Below are 14,047 nucleotides of genomic sequence, written 5' to 3' on the forward strand. Positions count from 1 at the left end.
TTCATAAACATACATAAAGTCACCTTATATACCCCCCCCCCCCCCAAAAAAAACAATAACCCTCACGAAAAGCAACCATGGTCTTATTGTAGTAAAAGTGTCGTAACCATGTTTTTTTTTTTGTTTTAAATTATAGTAAAACCATGGTTATTATTTGTGCTACAAACCAGAAAGACATAAATCATGTTAATTGGCATTCAGTGTTGGGAAAAGTTACTTTTAAAAATAATGCATTACAATATCGCGTTACTTCCTAAATATTACGTTACTTAGTTACTTTTTATGGAAAATAATGCATTATGTTCGCCTTCGCGTTATTTTTGTAATCTGGGCTGGGCTTGCTTGTTTGTTTTTAATATAAAAAGTACTATTTTTGGCAAACGTAAAAGCCCTTTCATACCAAAAGTGAAATGAATAAACCTCAGGCTGAAGGAAAAGTAAATCCATATCTACACTAGAACACAGGAGAAGACAGTTCAACACTCTTCAGCAATAATAATGTTAGTTTCCCTAAAGTAATTTTTGCTTATTAGTATCAATGAAGGTCAGCAGCAAAGACACTGTTTAATAAAATTGGATCAAAAACATAAAGGATTTGTGCTAACACATCTAATTATTGTATGTTTGCATCATATTCTGAGTTTGCATTTGACTGTTTTTATTGATTGTGAGGAACACTGAATGTGTTTTAGTGCAGGTGAGATGAGTAAATACATGTAGATATTTAGTCTAGAACTACAGTAAGATCATGTAGATATTTAGTCTAGAACTACAGTAAGATCATGTAGATATTTAGTCTAGAACTACAGTAAGATCATGTTGATATTTAGTCTAGAACTACAATAAGATCATGTAGATATTTAGTCTAGAACTACAGTAAGATCATGTAGATATTTAGTCTAGAACTACAGTAAGATCATGTAGATATTTAGTCTAGAACTACAGTAAGATCATGTTGATATTTAGTCTAGAACTACAGTAAGATCATGTTGATATTTAGTCTAGAACTACAGTAAGATCATGTTGATAGAACTACAGTAAGATCATGTTGATATTTAGTCTAGAACTACAGTACGATCATGTTGATATTTAGTCTAGAACTACAGTAAGATCATGTTGATATTTAGTCTAGAACTACAGTAAGATCATGTTGATATTTAGTCTAGAACTACAATAAGATCATGTAGATATTTAGTCTAGAACTACAGTAAGATCATGTAGATATTTAGTCTAGAACTACAGTAAGATCATGTTGATATTTAGTCTAGAACTACAGTAAGATCATGTAGATATTTAGTCTAGAACTACAGTAAGATCATTTAGTCTAGAACTACAGTAAGATCATGATGATATTTAGTCTAGAACTACAGTAAGATCATGATGATATTTAGTCTAGAACTACAGTAAGATCATGTTGATATTTAGTCTAGAACTACAGTAAGATCATGTTGATATTTAGTCTAGAACTACAGTAAGATCATGATGATATTTAGTCTAGAACTACAGTAAGATCATGATGATATTTAGTCTAGAACTACAGTAAGATCATGTTGATATTTAGTCTAGAACTACAGTAAGATCATGATGATATTTAGTCTAGACCTACAGTAAGATCATGTTGATATTTAGTCTAGAACTACAGTAAGATCATGTTGATATTTAGTCTAGAACTACAGTAAGATCATGATGATATTTAGTCTAGAACTACAGTAAGATCATGATGATATTTAGTCTAGAACTACAGTAAGATCATGATGATATTTAGTCTAGAACTACAGTAAGATCATGATGATATTTAGTCTAGAACTACAGTAAGATCATGTAGATATTTAGTCTAGAACTACAGTAAGATCATGTTGATATTTAGTCTAGAACTACAGTAAGATCATGTAGATATTTAGTCTAGAACTACAGTAAGATCATGTAGATATTTAGTCTAGAACTACAGTAAGATCATGTTGATATTTAGTCTAGAACTACAGTAAGATCATGATGATATTTAGTCTAGAACTACAGTAAGATCATGTTGATATTTAGTCTAGAACTACAGTAAGATCATGATGATATTTAGTCTAGAACTACAGTAAGATCATGATGATATTTAGTCTAGAACTACAGTAAGATCATGATGATATTTAGTCTAGAACTACAGTAAGATCATGATGATATTTAGTCTAGAACTACAGTAAGATCATGATGATATTTAGTCTAGAACTACAGTAAGATCATGTAGATATTTAGTCTAGAACTACAGTAAGATCATGTTGATATTTAGTCTAGAACTACAGTAAGATCATGTAGATATTTAGTCTAGAACTACAGTAAGATCATGTAGATATTTAGTCTAGAACTACAGTAAGATCATGTTGATATTTAGTCTAGAACTACAGTAAGATCATGTAGATATTTAGTCTAGAACTACAGTAAGATCATGATGATATTTAGTCTGGAACTACAGTAAGATCATGATGATATTTAGTCTAGAACTACAGTAAGATCATTTAGTCTAGAACTACAGTAAGATCATGTTGATATTTAGTCTGGAACTACAGTAAGATCATGTAAATATTTAGTCTGGAACTACAGTAAGATCATGATGATATTTAGTCTAGAACTACAGTAAGATCATGATGATATTTAGTCTAGAACTTATGATGTAACTCGTGTTACTTAAAATGCATTATCCCCGACACTGTTGACACTGAACTACACAGCTGCTGTTATCGGTGATGTTTCTGCATTATATGAAACCTTAACCTGAAACCCAGCCAGCCAAACCAATCAAGAGAATGGAGATAATTGCTGCAATTTTCTCTCTTTGTGTCGGTCGCAGAATAAATGCCAAATCTGGGGCCTTTGGGGGTCAGAACGGCCCCGGCACTCAGGGCTTTGTGAATATGTAAAGTGCCCTCGGCCCATATCTGTCTCCCGCAGTCTGTCCTTCACACAGCTGTCAGGTTTCTCTGCTTTCCCATCATCTAATACAGCCAAAGTCATTATTAGTCGACACTTTACATGTGCGAAACACAGAAAACTCTTGTCAGCTGTCGGTTCACATGAATATGTTTGCTTGGATGCGTTTTCAGGAATAACCCACCTGACAGGGAACATTCTCACCATATTTTTATACGTTATTTAAATGTTAAGACAAAATGTTTTTAGTGTTTATGGAACATTCTTATGACTATTAATATTTGACATACATTGTCATAATGTTGAGAGAAAACGGTCTTAGAACAACATTCTTCATAATGTCATTTGTACTTGATGAACCTTCTAAGAAACGTTTGTATAACCTTTAAATAACATTCTAATCATGAAAACTGGACATTCTTAGGATATAAAAACAATGAATGAAAATAAACGTAATGGAATGTTGCAAGAAAGGGTTTTGTAATCTTGAAATAGAGAAGAAAACTTTTACATAAGAATATTAAATATATATATACACGTTCAAATAACATTATAAAGTTACTAGAACATTGAGAGAAGTCTTTTGTAGCCTTTAAATAACCTTACAATCATTGCAAGAAAACTGGACATTTTAAACATAATATAATAATATGAAACATTTCAAAACAATGTTTGCACCATGTTTTTATAACCTAAATGTGTTACCTGTGAATGTATAACGTTCTGGCAAGCTTCTCTTAAAGTTATTAAACATTCTGAAAGTGACGTTAATGGAACGTTCATTCAAAATAGAACATTTTATTTCTGAAATGTTTTAATTGGAAGTTCATTTAATGTTTTTTAACTGTTGATACTTGTTTCAGAACGTTCAGACATAATGCTTTCATAACTTAGAATATATTTTTCTTAGCTAATCCTCTGAATGTATTTGTTGTCGTGATCCTCGGATGGTTTGTGTTTCTCATTAAAGCTTGTGTTAAAATCACAGTGACAAAAAAGCTCATCAGATGACAAACAAAAAAACATTAGTGTGATGTGAACGAGAGACGGATAATAAATAAATCATCAGATGTAAATGAGGGACAATTACCAATCAGGTAAAGCAGAAGATGAAGAGAGGAACAATTACAGTCAATCAGAAGCCAAAGACTCGTCTGAACCACACACAATTGCTGTGTTGGAAATGCCATACTATCATACTACTCGTACTATTTCTGCAGCATGCAGTATGTATGCAAATGTTCTGAGTGCATGAAATACCTGGATGACCTACTATATTTGCTGAAATTGTATGTATGCATCTGAAGACACTCCCTGCGTCCCAGTGTGCATACTATCCACCCTATCTGTATCGAATAAATAGTATTGTCCCAATAAAGTGGCGTTCATCAAATAAAATGTATGATAATTTACACTCAATATGTTATTGCATACTGTTTTATAATGCACTACAGTACTGAAGTATAAATATCTGCCACCTAACTACTATTTACACGCCTGTTGCTAAAGAAAATGCTGCTATTTTAGTGTAAACAGAATTTATCGGTATTTGCACTTATTGTAACTAGAATATATCACTTTTTCCAATTAGTGTAACTGCCAAAAATATCATAGTTAATTTAAAGACAGCTCATTCAGTTCAGTCCATAGCCTATGTAAAGCTCTTCAATTATAAAATATGTTCAATTATAGCATTGTTTACTAATATGACGCCTTATTAACAAGCCTTTGAAAAAAGAATAGTTAGCACATTTGTTTGTAAGGTAACAACCTTGACAGCTGTGCTGAATTAATGTTTGTGTTTGTCATGTGACATTTAAGCATACTACTCTGAAACATGTGTTGCTTATTGTATTCTGTTTCACACACTATTCTTTAAAAAATAGTAGGCAGTATGCACTGTGTACTGGGCAGTAAGCAGTAAGCTAGTATGCCATTTCGAACACAGCCAATCTCTCTCTGTCTGTCTGTTCGGTGTCCAGAGACGGGTTTGACAGGGTTTGTGTCATCACTCTGACCTCTGAAGTGTAAGGGTCAAAGGTTAACAGTGTTCTGACCTCTCATCTCCGTCCTGTCACCAGCACTGCCATCTGAACAAATGAAGACTGTATGCTTCTTTAATATACAAGGAAGATAAAACAGTTTTGAATAACTTTAATATTGTTAGTAATATTTCCAGATAAACACTTTCTGGACTGAAGCAGCTCAGCTTTACTTGATCAATCATTTTTAGTCTCAAATCTGATCATCAGGATCTTTTGAGGAGCATTTGTTTCCAGAAGCTTTACTTTCACTGTTCCTCAGCGGAGGAATGATCTCCACAAGCCTCCAAAACATCTCACATCTTCTGAGGAGCGTTTATTTCTTCATCTCTCAATCAGCATTGCATTGCATTATATGTTTGGATCATTTCCATCTCATCTTACTAAGATATATTATTAGAGATACAGAGCAACGGCTGATATTTAGATCATTTTACATTTACATTTATTCATTTAGCTGACGCTTTTATCCAAAGCGACTTACAATTGCTATATATGTCAGAGGTCGCACGCCTCTGGAGCAACTAGGGGTTAAGTGTCTTGCTCAGGGACACATTGGTGTCTCACAGTGGATTCGAACCCGGGCCTCTCACACCAAAGGCATGTGTCTTATCCACTGCGCCATCAACACCCAGCATTTTATGTCAGTATCTGCTGCACTGTTATAAAGATCTCATTTATTTATATTACAAGCATCAGAATCTCATCATATATATATCAACATCTGCAGCAAATTGCACGTTTTTGCTCAGTTTGAGTCTGTGAATAAAATTTAGCTGTTTTTTCCTCCATATTCTCATTATATCAGACTATATGAGCCATAAAAGCCTGATGGATTAAATACTAAAAAGAAAAATGAAATAAATAAAAACACATATGCAAAGATTCAATAAAATCTTCCATTCCAAAAAAACAAAAAACAAAAACAAATTCTGATTATTATATCATATGGGTTATCTAACATATGTCTAGTTTTATTTCTCAAGGAATTTTATAAGGAACATTTATAAGATGTGAGTTTGCATATGTTTGTGTTGAATGCGGGTACATTAAGCCCCAGAACGTGTGTGTGTGTGTGTGTGTGTGTGTGTGTGGAGTGTAAGTGTGTGTTGAGCCTTATCAGCAGCCAGTATGTGGCTCTTTCACCCTGAACACTGTGTCTGTTTTGACTGCGGCAGTTCAGATTATATCAGTGTGGAGACAGAACGCTTGAGCTCCTTTAACGGCAGTGTGAACACTGTTTCTCACCCTGCATCAAACCTGATACTGTTACCCTCACGTTTAACAGGTCGGGTCAGCTCTCATCTAAAGCCTCTCACAGTCAGGCTCACAAACTCACTTCTCAAGTCATTTGATCTTGTTTTAAGGATGTTTAAGGCCTGTTCACACCAAGCACGATAACTATAAAGATATAGTTCTAAAAATCGTTCTCAGTATTCCTTGGCTCATGCCGAGTCGAATGGACACCAAAATACAAAAATTGTAAGGTTTAGTTTTTTCGCTACTTTCAATTCAATTTCAATTCTTAAAACCTACTTTTTTGAACTTCTAGATGGTTCGTCCGATTTTCACCAAAATTGGCTCAGATCATCTACAGACCATGCTGGCAAAACATTTTGGAATTCAAGTTAATTCGTCCAACCGTTCTTGAATAACATGTGAACACATTCTGTGAAAAGTACACAAAAATGGGTCTGAGTCTATATGACCGCAACAGTTTGGCGTATTGAGACCACACTTGGTGTGTGTTATAACAAGCATGACCTGAGGCTACCTACAGTGTTTCGGTGCTGTGCCACCTGGTGGTTAGGAGATATGAAAAATGCATATTTTTGCTTATAACTTACCAGTGGTTTGGCCAAAAATCACAAACTGGTCTTTAGATTCGGTGCATCATGCCGAGTCAACTTATTTTCACGGGAGTCACCTTTTTAGACACCTGAATCCTGAGTCCAGTGATGCCAAACATATCAGGTTTAGCCTTATGGTTTGTGCAACGTTGCATTTTAGTGCCTAAAAGACATTTGCCAATATCTTAGAAACCGTTAGTCTGATCGACACGAAACCACCATAGGAAATTCAGAAACATAGTGTGCCGGCTAAATACTAATACCCAATTGCCAAAATTTTCAAGTAGGGCTCGCTGCAGCCCACAAGATCCAGGGGGCGTGGTTGGATCCACATCTAGGGAATGGAGATGGGTAGGTTTAGGGATCAGGGGGTGGAGATGGGTAGGTTTAGGGATCAGGGGGTGGAGATGGGTAGGTTTAGGGGTGGAGATGGGTGGGTTTAGGGATCAGGGGGTGGAGATGGGTAGGTTTAGGGATCAGGGGGTGGAGATGGGTAGGTTTAGGGGTGGAGATGGGTGGGTTTAGGGATCAGGGGGTGGAGATGGGTAGGTTTAGGGGTGGAGATGGGTAGGTTTAGGGATCAGGGGGTGGAGATGGGTAGGTTTAGGGGTGGAGATGGGTGGGTTTAGGGATCAGGGGGTGGAGATGGGTAGGGTTAGGTGTGGAGATGGGTAGGTTTAGGGATCAGGGGGTGGAGATGGGTAGGTTTAGGGGTGGAGATGGGTGGGTTTAGGGATCAGGGGGTGGAGATGGGTAGGTTTAGGGGTGGAGATGGGTGGGTTTAGGGATCAGAAGGTGGAGATGGGTAGGTTTAGGTATATGTAAGGTGGGAGGAGTTGGATCTGGATCCAACCATGCCCCCTGGATCTTGTGGGCTGCAGCGAGATGCTCCTCAAAATGTTGATAGCATGTGGCACAAAAATGCAAACAAAGTCGACCATCGGTCATTTTTTCTCTTCTCGTATATAAAGATGTATATAACTCCAAAACAAAACAAGATATTTTCACCAAATTTGACACACAAATGTATGGGTACACTCTAAGGACACATTGGTGGGATTGTGCCTCTTGGTGGCGCTATAATTGAACAAAACATGAAATTGCCATTGACTACAATAGAGTATTATGATATAAAATGCTATATTTTATGAATGCATTGGTGTACTATTACGAAACTTTGTATGTACCATTGAGACCATGTCCTGAAAGTACTCAAAAAGTTTTGAGACAGTGTCACCTTGTGGTCAAAAGTTAGAATGGAATTGTAAAATGCTAATAGCTTTCTGTGAATTTTTCCTATTGTAATGAGACTAATTAATAGATTAATTAATAGACTGGTATTAATAGATTCCTTGGGTCATGCTGAGAACAGTGATACCAATGTTCCCATAATCAGCCAAACTTCCTGTCCGCCATTTTTATTTTCTTTAAAAACCTACTTTTTCGAACTTCACCAAAATTGAATCATATCATCTTCAGACCATGCTGACTAGAAGTTACGGATTCTGTGTTGATAGATGTTGTATTTCTATACCGATTTAAAGACTGCACATCTGATATCGCATCATTATCTCAGTTCCCAAAGGTATCATAATAGACGTCTCCATATTTACCTGGTATCCTGAGAGATGTTCAACGATGATCAGCAACCTTTACAACCCGGTTTCCGAACCGGCTCAGTCAGGTCCGGGCCTGTTGTAGCTCGATGATAGGATTTTTTATTCAAGTTCTGATAACTGGTTATGATGTAATAAAAATACTCAGAGTCTGTATATAAAAATTTAACGAATCACCAACACCTTGGTTTCGTTTTATTAAAAACAGTAACTCATAAGCAAAATACAAAATAACAACGAGAAGTCTTCACCACGGAATGACGTATGAAGAATGCATCAACCTTTTATAGCTCCTCATTCGTCACCTTCAGTCTCATAACAATAACCTTCTGTCATTTTCCCTTCAGCCCCCCTTCTTCTCTCCACTCGTGCTCAGAACAGATGTACAACTTCTAGTACAGAGCACTCCGCAGACGGGGGCAAAAGTTCAAAAGAAAGGGTTAATCCCTTTAACTGCGAAGCGTGCCTATTGCTATTTTAATACATAGAATAAGATCATAACACCTTACATACCTTACACATATATGACTAAACCACTGTTTCACACCTCCTACGGTGTAACTGACACTTACGCTTTGGTTATAGATAGAAGGTCCATCCTGCATACACCTGCAAGATGCATCTCCTGATCTGCAACCTTGTTTTTGCAAAGCAAACATTTCTTAGCACGAAACATTAAAAACCTCAAACAAGTGATACCTGTGCTCTCACACTATATAGCACATACTTTTAACATAACACCTGACCTTTATAGTCCTATAGCTGGAGTCTGAAGCTCCATCACCTCTAACTCATTTGTTAACACTTGCAATTCATCTGAGAAATCACATAGTTTAATCATTCCCCTCATTAATTTCATTATTCTTTTATTCAACACTTCTTGTTTCCTCATCAACTTTCCTTCATCTTGAAGAGAATCTTCTGGCCTTGTATCTCCCTTCTTGGCCCCCTTGCGACGCTCCTTCCGTTCCTGTTTCTTGGCCTCCTTATCCTGGCGTCGCCGAGCTCCCTGTACTAAAAGATCATTCAAATCAATTTTTATGTTGTCCAGGTGCTTCTTGTTGGTTCCAGCAGAGGATTGATCAGGAAATGTCATATTTAATGAGCCACATTGTACTACATAGACAAAGCCGTTTTCGCATACCACAGCAACAAATTTGATGCATGATGCCAAACTGACACTTGAGGCCGTATCTCTGCAATGCTTTGGCATATTGACACCAATATTTGTGTGTGGCATTGTCACCTCACACAGAACACACCACATTGATTTGATAACAGCGCCACCTATTGCTCAAACGTGATAAGCCAATAAATCATATTACTAGAGGTGTATTTATGATTTTTCAGCTGTTGAAAAAATCATCCTAAAATGGCTTCAATTACTCATTTCAGCAGTTGGTCTGATGCTTGCTTCTGTAGTGCTTGGCCCCGTAATTGCTGCTCGCAGCTATATTTTATATATATTTTTTAAAAGACAGTTAAGATTTTCTATAGATACGCATCTAGGCCTATAAACCTAATTTTCACCCTAAATTTCTGTGTAAAAGTGTGTGTGTGTTTGTGTATGCAGCCCATTTTAGCTTAACCAGCCATTTCTACCTAAAATGACATTTCTTTTTAAAAATTGAAGTTTCTTTTTTAAATTACACTTTTTTTATTTGAAAGAGCATGTCAAAACATTGTCCATAAACCTTTGCTTTGTTGGTAAGCTTACTTCAAATTTCTTTAGTACCCTTATTAGTGATGAATGAAATTTTATGTCAGGCTCACTTACCGTACAATTTCTCTGAAAGCTTCATATAACACTCCGCCCTGCCCGCCTTAAAAAACTCAGACCAATCTAAATTATTGTTACATGTCAACAAGTGTTTAAGTTAGTACAATGTTCTAAGAAATGCTTTTGCAATTTTTAAATATTGTTATAATCGTGACAAGAAAACTGGGAAAAGAAAACTTTTTAAAACAATGTTCCCACAACATTTTTATAACCTAAATTTGTTCCATACAATTAACAAATAACTTAACTTTCTTCTAAAATATTTTGGTTGGATTTTTGTCTAATGTTTTATAGTTGTTACTACTTGCTTCAAAACATTCAAAGAACATTAAAAGTAACATTCACATAATAATAATGCAAAATTATAAAATGGAATGTTCCTTTAACATCTGTATGACCAAGAAAAAAACGTTTTAAAACAGCTCAAAATATCTCAGAGAACATTCAGAAATAATGTTCTCATAGCTTAATGGGAACAGTAGAAAACATCAGAAACACAGACTTATGGGATTGTCCCACGTGTCTGACCAAATCTATCAGTGAACTGTCTGTAAAACACATTAGTGTGAATCACCTTTAAAAAGGCTGCAGAGGAAACACATCAAATCATCGTGTTTTTATTCCATTAACTGAAAGGATGATACAATCACCGCAGCGGTAATGGAGAGCAGTGTCTCTCTGTCTGTCTGTCAGAGACCAGCACTGAAGATGAGACACATCCACTATCACATCTGTCTTTTCATAAGCACTCTTAAAAACAAAGGCTGCAGAAGCGGGTTTCATAACAACTATTGTGGTTCCCCAAAATGATATTTTATTCTTAATGTGAAGAACATTTAAAAAATCTAAAGAACCTTTTTCTACTATAAAGAACCTTTTGTGCAATGTAAAGAGTACATGGGTGTTAAAGGTTCTTCATGTAACCATCAATGCTATAAAGAACCATTATTTTTCAGAGTGTATGCATTCATTATTCTTTGCATTAATTTATTAGTATAGAACAGAACTGATGGCATTTGTTTTATTACAGCACTGGCTCATAAATGCACTGGAAAGACTGTAAAAGTGAGACACTTCAGGACATGAAGGCTGGAAGCATTAATGTTTGTGTTAAGAGCAGCAGCCCACTCCACAGAGATGGGTTAAGTAACAAATGTGTGTGTGTGTGTGTGTGTGTGTGTGTGTGTGTCTGCCCACTCACTGAACGACCAACATCAGCCGTCTCATCCATTACACAGGAAGAATTCATACTGCATTCCAGTTTGTGTACTTATATTTCACAAGCTAAAAGTGTGCACTCTTTTTGTGAAGAAAATGAAGATACTTTTGAGTGTGTAGCAGAAACCTTTTACTAAAACTGCGCTCTGATGAATAGTCAGACATCAGTCATCCTCTCATATCCACCTTGTTTTCAACATGAGAGTGAACACGGTTATTTGTAACATCTTAACAGGGAAACATTCTCAGTCACAGCTTTTACTAAGGTTTTTTAAAGTTATATAAATGTTAAGACAAAATGTTCCCAAACTTCTAAAGTACTGCAAAGCTCCTGAGAAACCCAGGAAGCTGCTTTAAATGTAAAGGATGCCCACCCTAAAAGTTGATTTAATTTAGTTAATAGAAGTCAATTGACAAAGAAAATATATTATATAGCTCTCTTTTGTTGAAAGACGTCACATCTGATTTGTTACGAGCATTAGTGACAGAATCATCAGCCAATCAAATTTTGACGTTCAATGACAGACCGCCCTATGGGTCTAGTGACGTGCCCAGTGCTACCCCCAGCGTTTAGGCCAAAGTATACTTCACTTTTTATGCATACGCAAGAGACAGCATACAGTGCGCGTGATGCAAATTGCGTCATCAGAACAGTACGCGCATCACACGATTTTTGTAACCACACGTACTTTGTACGCTCAGGTCGCACATGCACACTAAAGTTATTTTGCAGTAATCAGATTTCCCACATGGTGGCAACACTGTCCCGGGCCGTTGTTTCACAGTAGAAAAAGAAACGGAAAATGACAACAAAACAGCGGAGACTGCAACAACAGACACTCATTTGACGAGTGCTTGTGAGCAAGAGGGTATGAGACAGCTCAGCTTTGGTTTAAAAGAGTTAAAAAATATTTGTTATCAGTCATGACTTAACGGGGAAAAATAGAGCAGACACTGAACATGGATAAAGCATTGTATTGCGCATGTGTCAACCGCCTGCGTTCGCGTACAACTTCAGCTGGAGTATACTTTGAAAGGCTACGCGTTCGACTGTACGCATATGCTAGCATACAAAAACAAAGTATACTTAGGCCTTTAGACCACCCCTTTAGTCAGGGATTTCCAACAAGTGAAAGTCAACGAAAAGAAATGACAGCTGAAGTCATTGGCGCCTACACTAAATCTTGTTGCCGATCTACTAAAAACGCCTTTTTCAAGGCGCTCTTTTGCAGACAAAAGAGAATAACTGAAAAAGGAAGACTTACACCCACACTGAATTCGCTAACAAAGGCCAGCAAAGTTTTTATGCTCCATTTCAATGATTGCAACTATGAGTGCTATCAGTGGCTAACAGCTAGCACCGAGCACAGGTTATTTTGTTCCCCGTGTTTACTTTTTAATACAAGTAAAGTGACATGGAATGACAGACCCATGGACTTTATTTACAAGTGACAGGTGAGAGCTTTATTATTTGATGAGTATTGTATCATGCACATTGTTATGGAGGTGTAGGTGGTGTGTTGATAATACTGTGGTGCGGTGTGTGGATGTCCAGAGTACAGTTTTGCTGCTTTGGGTGCGTCGTCATTGTAGAGTGATGTTAATGTGCATGGCAGATTACTTTTACTGACCATGTAGGGAAATTTACTCTGCATTTAACCCACACTAATCTAGCCTACTGTTGAAATTGTTGATCAGCCGTCATTGTTGTTGAGAGCCTGTGTGCGGCATAATATGTGCATTATATGCATATAGCTGTGTTAGCTGTAACAGAGATGTGTAAGATGTGTACATGTAGTTTACAGTTGCTTACTGAAGGCCCTGACTGAAACTCCACGGTACGCCACTGTATATATATATATATATATACATACAGTATCTCACAGAAGTGAGTACACCCCTCACATTTTTGTAAATATTTTATTATATCTTTTCATGCGACAACACTGAAGAAATGACACTTTGCTATTTTTTTTAATAACTGGGGGTGGGGGGGGGTCTTGCAATGACTTGTTGGCACGGCGAGAGGTGTGCTAACAGGGCTTGCAGCAGGTGAATCAGTCGTGCCATTAACGTCATCATTACACAATTTCGTATTAAAACCAAATTTAATTAAACTGCCTTGTGTTTTTTTTGCCATGGTAGCTATATGATGCTAACTGCAGAATTGATTTCAAGGACTGCGCATGCAGATCTATGGCCAATGTTGAATCCAACGTTTATATTTTTTCTACGAATCTTTGAGTTGACATGCACTAAACATGAGTGGAATGAATTTGCACCGCAGCGCCCCCACACCTTGATGCTCATGACAAGAATAGCATGTTATCTTTATTGAAGTGTATTAGGTTTAAATCACCGTCATGCATGAATGAATGATATTTCTGCTATTTTACACTTGGGTCAATATATAATTGTGGGAGATTTTGAGTTTGAATAATTCTGGGAAAAAATATATTTATTTACAAAATATTATTATCTTCCCTGATAAATCATCCCTGAAATATTTTGTTTTTAGTCATTGCCAAGCTCAGGCATAATTGATTTCAGATATTTAGTTTTAAAAACAAGAAGTTTACTCATTATTTGGTCAACTATGTTACGGACAAAACCTATAAGTTTTAACTT

This window comes from Barbus barbus (assembly GCF_936440315.1).
Source record: "Barbus barbus genome assembly, chromosome: 33".
Classification (NCBI taxonomy): domain Eukaryota; kingdom Metazoa; phylum Chordata; class Actinopteri; order Cypriniformes; family Cyprinidae; genus Barbus; species Barbus barbus.